Genomic DNA, 13,368 nt, shown 5'->3' with positions numbered 1-13,368 from the left:
GCCATGTGACGTTAGGCAAGTCACTTCACTTCTCCATGCCTCAGTTACCTCATCTGGAAAATGGGCATTAAGATTGGGAGCCCCATGTGGGACATGGATTCTATCCAACCTGATTACTTTGTATTTACCCCAGCACTTAGTACAGTACATCATAAGCACTTAACAAATACCAGAAAAAAAACAACAGAGTTGGGATTAAGCTCCTAGGTTGTCTGATTCTCAGGTCTAGGCTCTTTTCACTGGGCAGCACTACTTCTTTCTTGAAGAGGCTGGCCTTAAATTGGGACTCTGAGTCTTTGGCTCTCTAGATCCTTTATTTGAATCCAGCCCCGGGTCAATGGGGTCTGGGGATTGTTGTCACTAAATCAGCCAGGAGGATGCCTGAGACTGTTGGACTGTTGGTGAGCATTCAGGCCCTCCCTCTGACTCTCTGACATTTGGTATTATTGCTCTCATAATTGCTCTCGTATTATTTGCTCTCATAATATCTTGACTGGATTATTGTGTCAGCCTCCTCTCGGATCTCCCTTCCTCTTGTCTCTCCCAACTCCAGTCTATTTTTCATTCCGCTGCCTGGATCATCTTCCTACAGAAATGCTCTGGGCATATCACTCCCCTCCTCAAAAACCTCCAGTGATTGCCTATCCCCCTTTGCATGAAACAAAAACTCCTCCTCTTGGCTTCAAAGCTCTCCATCACCTTGCCCCCTCCTACCTCACCTCCCTTCTCTCTTTCTACTGCCCACCCCATACACTCCGCTCCTCTGCCGCTCATCTCCTCACTCTCCCCTGTTCACACCTATCCCACTGTTGATCCCAGGTCCACGTCCTACTGCTGTCCTGGAATGCCGTCCCTCCTCACATCCGCCAAACTAACTCTCTTCCCCTCTTCAAAGCCCTACTGAGAGCTCACCTCCTCCAAGAGACCTTCCCAGACTGAGCCCTCCCTCTGCTCAGTCTGGTTTCCCTCTGCTCCCCTCCTTTTTGCCCTTCCCCCACCCTTGGCTCTTCCCCATTCCCCTCCCCTCAGAACTTTGTTCATTTGTATATATTATTTATTACCCTATTCATTTTATTAATAAGGTGCATATCTCCTTGATTCTATTTATCTTGATAATGTTGTCTTGTTTTTGTTTTGTTCTGTTTTGCTTTGCTGTCTGTCTCCCCTGTTTAGACTGTAAGACAATCATTGGCCAGGGATTGTCTCTATCTGTTGCTGAATTTTACATTCCAAGCACTTAGTACAGTGCTCTGCACATAGTAAGTGCTCAATAAATACTATTGAATGAAAAAAAATACTATTGAATTTGGTTCCTGGGTGCCCTAGAGGAAAGACCACAGGACTGGAAGTCCAAATATCTGGGTTCTAATCCCAGCTCCTTGATGTAGCTCCTGTGTGACCTCAGGCACATTGTTTAATCTTTCTCAATTTCCTCCTCTGTAAAATGGGGATTTAATAACTGTCTTCCCTTCCCATTAAGCTGTGAGCCCCATATGGGAAAGGAGTGGTAGTGTCTGATCTGATTGTATTAGATCTACCCCAGCACTTATTACAGTGGCACATATTCATTCAATCAATAGTATTTATGGAGCATTTACTGTATGCAGAGCATTGTACTAAGCACTTGGAAAGTATAATTCATATAGTAAGTGCTTCACAAATACTATAGTTCTTTTTATTACTGATAAGGAAATGATATGACATAATGATATAATTTCTGTTATACGGAACTCTCCCTAGTGCTTATTACAGTGCTCTACACATAGTAAATGCTCAATATATACCACTGATTGATAGCACAAAATGATGGAACATTGGCTGTATTGTTCTCTCTGGGCACATGAGTCCCACCAAGTCTAGGGAGTGTGGGCAACAGTTGTTAAATACCCTAGAGCAAGAACAGGCCATCAGTAAGTAGTTAGGAGACACTGCAGTGAAAGGGGCTCACGCAGGAAAGATAGAGCACAGTCCTAGGTGTCAGAAGGACTTGGGTTCTAATTCCAGCTTCACCACTTCTTTGCTGTGTGACCTGGGGCAAGTCACTTAACTTCTCTGAGCCTCAGTTACCTCATCTGTAAAATGGGGATTAAGACTGTGAGCCCCATGTGGACAAGGGACTATGTCCAACCTGATTAAGCTTGTGTCTATACCAGTGCTTAGAACAGTGTTTGACACATAGAAGACCTTAGCAAATACCATTATTATTATAATTAGAAGGTGGCGAGAAGTGGACCTCTATGTATCCAAGCATGAGAGAGTAGCCCCCATTGCTGGGAACAGGAGGGGTGGATAGAAGAGCAATAATGATCTTTAGCCTCGTGTCCACAGGTCAATCATCCATCAATTCCAAAGTTCTACATGGTATATTTGAGACAAGAGGAATGTTTCTACAAGATGGAGTGTTCACGTTTGGTCCTTTTCCCTGCTGAGTGTAGTTGTCCTCTGTTTTTGACTCAGTTTTTATGTGTGTGTTTTCTTGAGAATCTTTTCATGTGTGAATTAAGGAATTTTTTCCAAGTGTGCCTGTCTATATTTTCAATGGAATGGTTCTGAATATTTTTTTTCATTGAGTGTCTATACTTGTTTACATGAGCCTGTTCCTCTGGCGATGTCACATGAGTGCATTTTTGTGACATTCTCTGGAATGTTTTCATGTATGATTTCTGTCTATCACTTTTGTGGCCTAGTGGGAAAAGCCTGGGCCTAGGACATCCAGAGACTTGGATTCTAATCCTAGTTCTGCCAATTGCCTGATCTGTGACTTGGGCAAATTGCTTACCTTCTCTGCATCTCAGTTTCCTCATTTGTAAAAATGGAGTTAAGATAACTGTTCTCTTCCTCCCTTAGACCGTGACCCCCAGGTGGGATAGGGACCTTGTCCTGTCTGCTTCTAGTCTCTCTATCCCAACACTAAGTGCAGTGGTTGACACAAAATGAGCATTTAACAAAGACCACAACAGTAAAAAATGGACAGACATATGGGGGTGAACATTTGGTGATTCATGCATTCAGTTGTATTTATTGAGTGCTTACTGTGTGCAGAGCACTGTGCTAAGTGCTCAATGAACCAAGCAGACAGGATGGGCCTGGCCTTAGGCCATCTGTCACCACAGGTGTTTCCCATGGACAGGCTTCATAGGATATGGCTTCAGTGGCTCATTATTGCTGGTCTCCTTCCCTACAAACTAGAAGAATTGAGTCTCCCTCCCCTGTATTCCTTCCACTCTGAACCACAGGCCCTATGGATCATAAATCCACTGCACTCTTTGATAATCCTGCAGAGATTGGGGGTTGGGGGCTATTAATCTTGAAATCAAATCAAACTGCTTTAAGATGCTATGTATATTCCACCCACCCCCTGCTGTGGATTGGAATAATACTGGGAGTGTGTGTAAACCAATCCAATCTGTGGATTCCTTTTTATCTAGGCTCCAGGAGAGTTCGAATACATTGCCTATGCAAGGTCATTCTCTGAGGCTCAGAGAAGAAGCTTTTTGAGATGAGATTTAATCAGCTTGTACAAATGTGAATGATAAAATCAAAGCCCATGAACAATACCTTTGACTTTGTGAGGGTGTAAAGATTGCCTGGTAGTTACCCTCGGCTCCTTGTGGGCAGGGATGTGTCTACCAACCCTGTTTACTGTATTTTCCCAAGCTCTTAGTACAGTGCTCTGCACATATTAAGAGCTGGAAAAATCCTAATGATTGATTGCCTGTTGCTGTTTCCATTTCAGCCTTTTATTGTTGTGATTTTCTGGAAACCTAGTTCTCTGAGTATATTCCTATTTCTGACTACATTAGATGAAACTACTGTGGCTGGTTTCCAACTGGCTACAGTGCAACGTTTGATATTTGCTTGGTTGTGCCTTTCAGTCAGTCAATCAGTCAATAGTATTTATTGAGTGTTTACTGTGGGCAGAACACTGTAGTAAGCACTTGCAAGCTTTTCTTCTATCCACCCTGTTGGTGGTCAGCCCAGTTAGCTCACCGTAGACTAGGTGCTTGAGTATCCTAGTTATGCAACCCCCAGACTGCATCAAACAAAACCTCCTTACCACTGCTTCAAGGAACTCAGTAATAATAATAATAAGTAAGGTCTTTGTCTGGGAGGATCATGAGACGCTCTGAAGCACATTATGGAAAATGGGCATTTCATATCGTTTAATTTCATTAATATAGAACCTTTATGCCGAACAGGAGGATACAATGAGAACAAATTTGGAGAAACAGAATGGTTTCCCATTAGTAAGGGTGCAAGTCAAGGATGCATCTTATCACCTTATCTGTTCATCCTTTATACCAAATACATAATGAGAGAAACCAGACTGGATGAATAATATGTTGGTATTTGTTAAGCTCTTACTATGTGCAGAGAGCACTGTTCTAAGCGCTGGGGGAGATACAGGGTAATCAGGCTGTCCCTCGTGAGGCTCACAGTTTTCATCCCCATTTTACAGATGAGGTAATTGAGGCACAGAGAAGTTAAGTGACTTGCCCATGGTCACACAGCTGACAAGTGGCAGAGCCAGGATTGGAACCCATGACCTCTGACTCCCAAGCCTGTGCTCTTTCCAACGAGCCACGCTGCTTCTCTAAGAAGACAAGATGAAGACAATTGGCGAGTAAAGATTGGAGAAAGGAATATAACCAACCTTCGTTATGCTGATGATTACTACCCTACTGACAGAAAGTGAAGAAGATTTGAAGGGCTTATTATTAAAAGTTAAGGAACAGAGTAAAAAGATAGACCTACATTTAAATGTAATGACAACAAAGATTATCACAACTGGAAGCTTTAACACATTTGTAGTGGATGGAGAGAAGATTAAAATAGTTGACAATTTTTCACTCTTGGGATCGATAATAGTAAAGGAAGTAGTAGTCAAGAAATATGCCAAAAACTAATGTTAGGAAGACTTGCTATGAAGAGTCTGGAAAAAGTCATGAAATGTGCTGATGTAACAATTGCCACAAAAGTACAAATTGTCAATTCTATGGTGTTTCCAGTGTGACAATGTATGGATCCGAGAGTTGGACAGTGAAAAAACAGGATAGAAAGAGCATTCATTCTTTTGAAATGTGGTGTTGGAAAAGGCTTTTGCGAATATCATGGACTGCCCAAAAAGCAAACAAATGGATTTTGGAGCAAACTAAGACAAAGTGGTCTTCGGAAGGCCAAATGACTCGAAAATTAATATATTTTGGACATAGAATCAGGAGGACTAATTCTCTGGAGAAGACACTAATGTTAGGAAAAGTTAGGAAAAGTGTAGAGAAAACATTTAAGATGCTAACCAGCAGATAGAAGGATAGAAACCATAAGAACTATAATGGAAGAACCATTAGCCAGGTTACGGATTATGGCAGAAGACAGGACATTCTGGAGAAAATATATCCATAGAGTTGCTATGAATCGGAAATGACTCGATGGCACTAGATAATAGTAATGTGCCAGACACCACTCTAAGTGCTGTGGTAGATGCAAGGTAATCAGGTTGGACATAGTCCCTGTCCCACATAGGGCTCACTGTCTTAATCCCATTTTAAAGATGAGGGAACTAAAACCTGGAGAAGTTAAGTGACTTACCCAAGGTCACACAGCAGAAAAGGGGTGGAGCTGGGATTAGAACACATGACCTTCTGACTTCCAGGCCTGTGCTCTATCCACTAGACCACACTGCTTCTCAGTCAGCTCTCCCCCTCCTACCTTACTTTGATGATCTACTGCAACCCAGCCCACATACTTCACTCCTCTAATGCCATCCTAGTCATTGTACTTCAATCTTGTCTTTCTCACCATTGACCCTTTGCTCAGATCCTCCCTGTGTCCTGGAACTCCTTCCCTCTACATAACTGGCAGAACACCACAGATTGAAGTGCAAAATTGAAACAGAAGGGAGTGCAAGCTGGAGAAAAGAGTGCTTAATTAAAGATTCTACACATCTTGAAAGTCCTACTAAAGTACACCTCCAAGAGGCCTTCCTTGACTTAACCCTCAATTCCCCCATTTACGCACCCTTCTACAACACCTAAGTACTTGTTGCTGTACCGCTTAATCCCTTTGATTTTCACCTCACCCCCACAGCACTTGTACCCATATCATGGATGCTCTTCTGGAGGCCGAGGAAAGCATCCATGGTACCTGCCAATTTCCCTCCGGCTAACGAGGATAGCCACTCCAGATATATTCTGTGTCTGCTGGACCAGGGATAAAAAATGCTCCTGTGTGCCCTCAGACCCCACCATTGCTTCCGAGAAAAGCACCGTGCTAACTGCCAACCTTCTTCCTGCCACCTAGAAGCAGTATGGTTTAATGGTTAGAACATGGGCCTGGGAGTCAGAAGATAATGTGTTTTAATCCCGACTCCACCACTTGTTGAGTACTGAGCCCTGAATCCTGAGGAGCATGTCATTCTATTCCCCTAGCTACAGAACTCTACTGTTTTGGGTTTTATTTTGTTCATTTGTCTGTGTTATATTGTAAGGTTTCATCATTCCTGTTGGGTCTGTCTCCAGTCTCTTCTCTCCACTTATACTCTTAGATTGTGAGGTGCTATGAAGGACAGTGATCATGTCCAAGTCTCACCTTTATATTCTCTTCCAGTGTCTAGTACAGTGCTCTGCACACAGTAAGCATTTAATACTATTACTACTATTCAAGACTGTAAGCTTGTTTTGGGCAGGAAATGTGTCCATTTATTGTTACATTGTACACTACCAAGAGCTTAGTTCAGTGCTCTGCCCACAGTAAGCACTCAATAAATACAATTGACTGACTGACTGCTATTTCAATGTCTGTTTCCCTTCAAATCTGTAAGCTCCCTGTGGGCAGGGATGGTGTCAATCTACTCCATTGTATGGTATTCATTCATTCATTCAATCATATTTATTGAGCTCTTACTGTGTACAAAGCACTGTACTCTCTTAAGAACTTAGTATTGTGCTCTGCACACACTAAGTACTCAATAAATGCCATCGATTGATTGATTGATCTTCATACCATCCCGTCACTGTGATTTCACAGTTCAGTCATCAGGAAAGAAGAGCTCCGGGATGAGTAATTCCATGATTTTCCATGATGCTTAAGCAGATTGAGTTAATAGTCTCTCAGAGGATCGGAATGATATCATGACACCAGGTTCCCAGTAGCTTGTTGCTCAATCAATCAATCATATTTATTGAGCACTTACTCTGTGTATAGCACTGTACTAAGCATTTGGAGGAATTCAGTGCAACAGAATTAGCAGGCATGTTACCTGTCCATAATGATTTTACAGTCCAGAAGAAGAGATGAACATTAGTATGAATGAGAACTTACAATATATAATTTAAAGATATGCACATAACTGCTGTGGGTTTGGGGATGGGGAGAATATCAAGTGTCCATAGGTCACAGATTGAAGTGCAAAAATGATACAGAAGAGAGTGCAAGCCTGGGAAAAGAGTGCTTAACTGGGGAAGGCCTCTTGGGGAAGGCCTCTTGGGGAAGACGTGACCTTGTTGTTCCCTTGAGCGTGGCTGTGTAGGATAGGTTAAGTGAGAGACCACCTAACACACAACCTCCCTTTACTCCATTGGAGATGAGGACAAATCCTCCAATCCTGATGCAGCCTGAAATACTGATGTGTTCTAATCTTAGGTTCCAGTGATACTTCAGGGCAGCCAAACTTACTTAGCAACTCCGCGTTCCATTGATGCCAAGTGTTTCTGATGAGTCTGCAGACTTGGAGAAGCACCAAAGAATTGTCATCATTAACACTTTTCAGCTTCCTCAGCACTCGGGTTTTTATTTACTTATTTTGACAGTTTTAATATTTGTACGTCTGTCTCTCACATTAAAGTATAAGCTCCTTGTGGACAGGGAATGTGTCACTTAACTATTCTGTACTTCCCAAGTGCCTAGTCAGTCAGATTATCAGACCTTTTGAGCACTTACTATATGCAGAACATTGTACTAAGCATCTGGGAGAGTACAATACGACAGTATAACAGATGCATTCCCTGCCTACAATGAGCTTACAGTCTAGAAGACTGCTTAGTGCAGTGCCCTGCACCAAATGGGTGATCAGTAAATGCTACTACTATCAAATAGCCACACATGGGGATTTCCTGCAGTTACCCTGGTGTACTCTTCCAGGGAAATGAACCATTTGGGCTAGTTGAAAACTGGCTAGGCCACCTCAGGCCCCACGGATGGGACTCCCTCCTGAAATCAAAGTGGTTTCCACAGCCACCCCCGGTAATGTATCCCAGCATCACGTGTCAGAAAAACTCTTCAGATGACATATAAATGACCCCACTTCTTCTTTTGGCTTTGGCTTTGCTGGGCATGGCCTAGTGGAAAGAGCACAGGTCTAGGAGTCAGAGATCCTGGGTTCTATTCCTGGCTTAACTACATGCTTGCTATGTGATCTTGGACAAGTCACTTAACTTCTCAATGCCTCAATTATCTCATCTGTAAAATGGGAATTAAGACTGTGAGCCCTCTGGGGATTAAGGACTGTGTCTAACCCAATCATCTTGTACCTTCCCCAGCACTTAGAATAGTGCTTGGCAAATAATAAGCACTTAAGAATCACCATTATTATTATCAATAACAGTATCTAATGGCATTAAATGCTTACTATGTATCAAGCACTTTACTAAGCTCTGGGGTAGAAAAACCTTAATGAGGTTGGACAAAGCCCATGTCCCATACAGAGCTCACAGTTGAAGTAGAAGGAAGGTCAGGTATTGAATCTCCATTTTACAGATGAGGAAAATGAGGAACAGAGATATTAAGTGACTTGCGCAAGGTTGCACAGAGACACGAGCTGTCAGAGCTGGGATTTGAACCCAGGTTCATTCATTCATTCAGTTGCATTTATTGAGCACTTACTGTGTGCAGAGCACTATACTAAGTGCTTGGGAGAGTACAGTGCAACAATAAATAGATACATTCCCTGCCCACAGTGAGCTTATAGTGTACAGTGAGGAGACAGGCATTAATACAAATACATAAATTATAGTATGTACTTAAGGCTGTGGGGAAGGGAGGACCTCTTGGATGAAATGTGTCTTTAATAAGGCTTTGAAATGGGGGAGAGTGTGAGATTTGAGGAGGGAGAGCATTCCAGGAGAGAGGTAACATGCAGGCGAGGGGTCTGTGGCAAGATAGATAAGTTCGAGGCACAGTAAGAAGGTTAGTATTAGAGGACTGAAGTGTGTGGGCTGGGTTGTAGTAAGAGAGTAGCAAGGTGCAGTAGGAGGGGGCAAGATGATTGAGTGCTTTAAAGCCAATGATGAGGAGTTTATTTTTTGATGCGGAGATGGATGGACAACTACTGAAGTGTTTTTGAGAAGTGAGGGAAACTTATCCTGAATATTTCTCCAGGAAAATGATCCAGGCAGCAGAGTGAAGAATGGGCTGGAGTGGAGAGAGACAGGAGGCTGGGAAATCAGCAAGGAAGCTGATGCAGTAATCCAGACGAGATAGGATGAGTGATTGTATTAATGTGGTAGCAGTCTGGATGGAGAGGAAAGGGCAGATTTTAGCAATGTTAAGAAGGTGGGACTGACAGGATTTAGTGATGGATTGACTATGTAGGTTGAATGAGAGAGAGGAGTCAAGGATAGAACCAAATTTACAGGTTCGTTAGACAGGAAGGATGCTGGGGATGTCTACAGTGATGGGAAAGTCAGAGAGGGGACTGGTTTTTGGTGGGAAGATAAGGAGTTCTGTTTTGGGCATGTTAAGTTCCACCATTACCATCACCATTAAAGAATAGGTGAAAGAAATGACTGTGGAATCGATAATGGCTGGTTCTTCACTGCCAGCAAGATCCTAAACAGAATCCTAAGAATCTCATTGCCACCTTAGGCCATAGAGGACAGTAACATAAATAATTTAGGATTTGGAGGTTTCTCCAGGTAAGAGCCAAAGAGACTGAGTGAGAACTTATAACACCCCTTGTTTTCCACTTTCCACGATGGTGGAAAATTCTATTTCCTCAATTGATGGTTCTGGAAAGACTTGCAGGCACACACAAAAGCCTTAGGCGTGCTTAAGGTGTCCTGAAGGAAATTACAGTGAAACAACCAATTAAAATAGATTAGGTGAGAGGTTCATTACCTAAGGCTACAGAGACATTTAGTGCCTTCTCCCTCATAAAATCTGTCAGATGTCCTGGAATAGATCACCCGGATGGGTTCAAAGAACCTTTTAATCAGTTGTCAATAATCACCAGAACTTCCAATAATCTTCTTCAGGCAGTTGACATTTCTCTGTGCTCTGGGAAAAGACAAAGGCAGGTGAAGAAGAAATGTGTGTTGTGTGTGTGTGTGTGGCGTGTGTGTGTGTGTGAGGGTGTGTGCGTTTGCCCAAAAGATGACCATAAATCTCCTCAGTCTCAAGGAAGTCACTAAGTATGATGAATAAAAAAGGTCAGCTCCATTTTTATTGATGTCTATGGATTGCCCGTCTTTGTGATTTGGAGCATTGCTGGTTTTCTGATAGATTATTTACTTTAAAATTTGGGTTGGAAAATATATGGCGACCATCAGGAATGGACAATTTATGCTTCCCAATTGAATGGCAATAAATAAGAATCCATAGCCTTGATACAGATTCAGAGTTGGTGACATTGAAACGTCCCTGATTTAATCAAGCTTTCCCATGTATGGTGGAGGGGAAGTAATCCAGGACTCTGTGGTCACAGCAAAATGCTGGGGAAACCCTCTGTTCAGGCTTGTAGGGGAGGAGGAGGCCGAGATTGGAAGGGAGGACAAATGAGGGCTGCTGGGTTTTGGGTTTGGTCAGAGTCACAGCCCTAACCTCCTGAAAGACTCCCAAAGAACTCTAACCCTTTGCATTTCCTTTCTGACACAAACCTAAAGGCAAAGTCAGCATACCTTGGACATAACAGAGGTCATAGCTTAAAAAAACCTCTCAGAGACTGACTACCCTTACCTTCCCTTGTCCCTGGCTCCTCGAGAGCAAGACACTGGATTTGTCACCAGAGAAGCACTGAAACTACCTTTCTGTAGTCCAGATCAGGGGTGACCAGCCTTTTCTGGGTGAAGACCCAAAGGCTCAGAACAGTGAATGCAATGGGCACTCGGTCCATTGGCAGGAGGGTGTGGGTTCAGTGTTCTGGGTGCCCAAGGCATTTAGCAAGCAAAGTTAATCCAGACACCCACTACTGGTGGGTTCTAGTGGGTTCTACTGAAGTGGGAATAAAGGGAATTTTCATTTCTTTACCCCAGCACTCCCCTTAACCCATCCCTGGGAAACTCGCTCTTAGTTCTCAATGGAATTACTCAATTGCAAGATGGAGAAGTTGGCAGAATGTGAAATTGTCCAAAGTCATGGCAGGCGATGCTTCCCAATTCTGTTCAAGGATGTTAAAATGTGGGAGAAATTTCCAAGTTTTACTTTGGAAACCAGTTAAAGACATTATTCTTTTTCTTTCTCCAGCTTTTGTTTTTCCTATAAACTCGAAATGGGCAGCGTGGGCTATTGCCTTTCCAAATCCAGGGGATGGATTCCTGGAATAGGTAGGTACACACAGTAGAAGCCAAGTTCCAGTCTATAAGGACTTCCTTTATCAGACAAAATGAAACATGAGTTCCTGCTCATGGAGTAGGGGGTAGGGAGTGGGTGGGGTGTGGGAGGCAAGGGAGAGGATATGATTGAAAAATGAAAGGAAAAAGGCTAGTGGAGAGTATTGAATCCAGTAGCCTGGAGTTTCTGTTTTAGTTGGACAGAGAAGGGAAGCCTTTTGAGCTTGGGGAGGAAGGGAGATGACATATTATGAATGGCATTTTGGAAAAATGATCTGGACAGCCTAGTGTAGGATAGATTGAAAAGGGGAGAGGCTGGAGGCATGGAGACCAAGAGGAAGGCTGTTCTAGCAATCCAGCTGGAAGATGCCAAGGGCTTGGACCAGTTGAGAATAGTAAGAATGGAGAGAAAGGGGTAAATTTGTGAAATACTGTGGAGGAAAAAGCAAAAGGAATTTAAAGACAGAATGAATGGGAGAGGTAAAAGACATAGAGGAGTCAAAGATGACATTTTGTGAGCTATAAGGCAGGGAGGATGGGGAAGTTAAGATGTGGAATGTGGTTAGGAGGGAAGATGAGGAGTCCAGTTTTTGCTATATTGAGACTAATGGGCTGGCAGGTTATCTGGGGGAGATACCTTGGAGACAGGAGGAAATGCAAGATTATAAAGCAGGTGATAAGGCAGAGATGGGGAAAGAGATTTGGTGGTAACTGAGGTCATGTGAATGTAGAGTAGAGAAGTTGGAACAGAGCCTTGTAGGACATTCAGAGTGGAAAGGTGAGGGAGGAAGGAGAGCCAGGAGACAAGACTGAGAAGGAAAGGTGAGGGTGGGAGGAAGAGAACCAGGAGAGACTTGTGTCAGTTTTGCAAAAGTCTGAGAAAGTTTCTAAGAGGAGAGGGTGGCTGTGATAGGCTTATGAGAGGTTGAGAATGAAGACAAAGAATGTTTTAGATTTAGCCAAAAGGCAGACATTACTGTAAACGAATTAATTTGTGGAGGCAGGAGTCAGTTTACTGTGGGAAATGACTTCAACTCCTATTCTAACATGGGCTCTATTTGGGGAGTTGAATTTAGTAAAATAAACAAAATATGATAGTTTTTCTTTCAGAAAAGTAACATGCAAAACAACATGCATCCTAAATCAATCAGTTGCATTTATTGAGCACTGTACTAAGAATTTAGGAGAATAAAATAGAAATAGACATGATTCCTGCCCTCAAGGAGCTGGCTGCCTAGTTGGAGAGACAGACACTAAAGTTACAGATAGGAGAAAGCAACAGAGATTAAAGATATGGTGCTAATTGCTATTGACCTTCTCAGGGTCACACCTGGAGAGTTTCCAGTATTCTACCAGTCTTGACTACGGGAGGGAGAGTCAAGCAGAGGCAGACCCATTCCATTCCTAGCTTGGTCAGTGGTTAGAAAATGGGAGGCAATCTTCTACAAGTCAAGACTCGCCTGTGCTGGGCAGCAGTAGCATGGGAGAGAGTTAAGGGTGGAGATACTAGTTTACTGCATGGAAGGAGGCAATGGTAAACCACTTCCAAATTTTTCCAAGAAAACTCTAAGGATACACTACCAGAACGATTGCAGTTGGAAGTGGGGCTTTCTTGTAGAGATGTGTCCATGCTGTCACTATGGGTCGAAGATGTCTTAATAATGTTGGTATTTGTTAAGCGCTTACTATGTGCCGAGCACTGTTCTAAGCGCTGGGGTAGACATAGGGGAATCAGGTTGTCCCACGTGGGGCTCACAGTCTTCATCCCCATTTTACAGATGAGGGAACTGAGGCACAGAGAAGTTAAGTGACTTGCCCACAGTCA

The 13,368-nt window shown here is 43.0% G+C and overlaps 1 non-coding gene across 1 annotated transcript; it reads left to right on the top strand.

Annotated features, from left to right (window-relative positions):
* The first annotated feature begins 12,855 nt into the window (after positions 1–12,855).
* On the top strand, positions 12,856–12,993 carry LOC114815901. Its single transcript, XR_003763699.1, has one exon. It is a non-coding gene; the product is annotated as a small nucleolar RNA SNORA7 (small nucleolar RNA).
* The last annotated feature ends 375 nt before the right edge of the window (positions 12,994–13,368 follow it).

The sequence above is a fragment of the Ornithorhynchus anatinus genome, chromosome 1 (genome assembly GCF_004115215.2).
Source record: "Ornithorhynchus anatinus isolate Pmale09 chromosome 1, mOrnAna1.pri.v4, whole genome shotgun sequence".
Taxonomy (NCBI): domain Eukaryota; kingdom Metazoa; phylum Chordata; class Mammalia; order Monotremata; family Ornithorhynchidae; genus Ornithorhynchus; species Ornithorhynchus anatinus.
The sequence above is the reverse complement of the archived record's forward strand: the minus strand, read 5'-3'. Positions and strand labels throughout refer to the sequence as shown.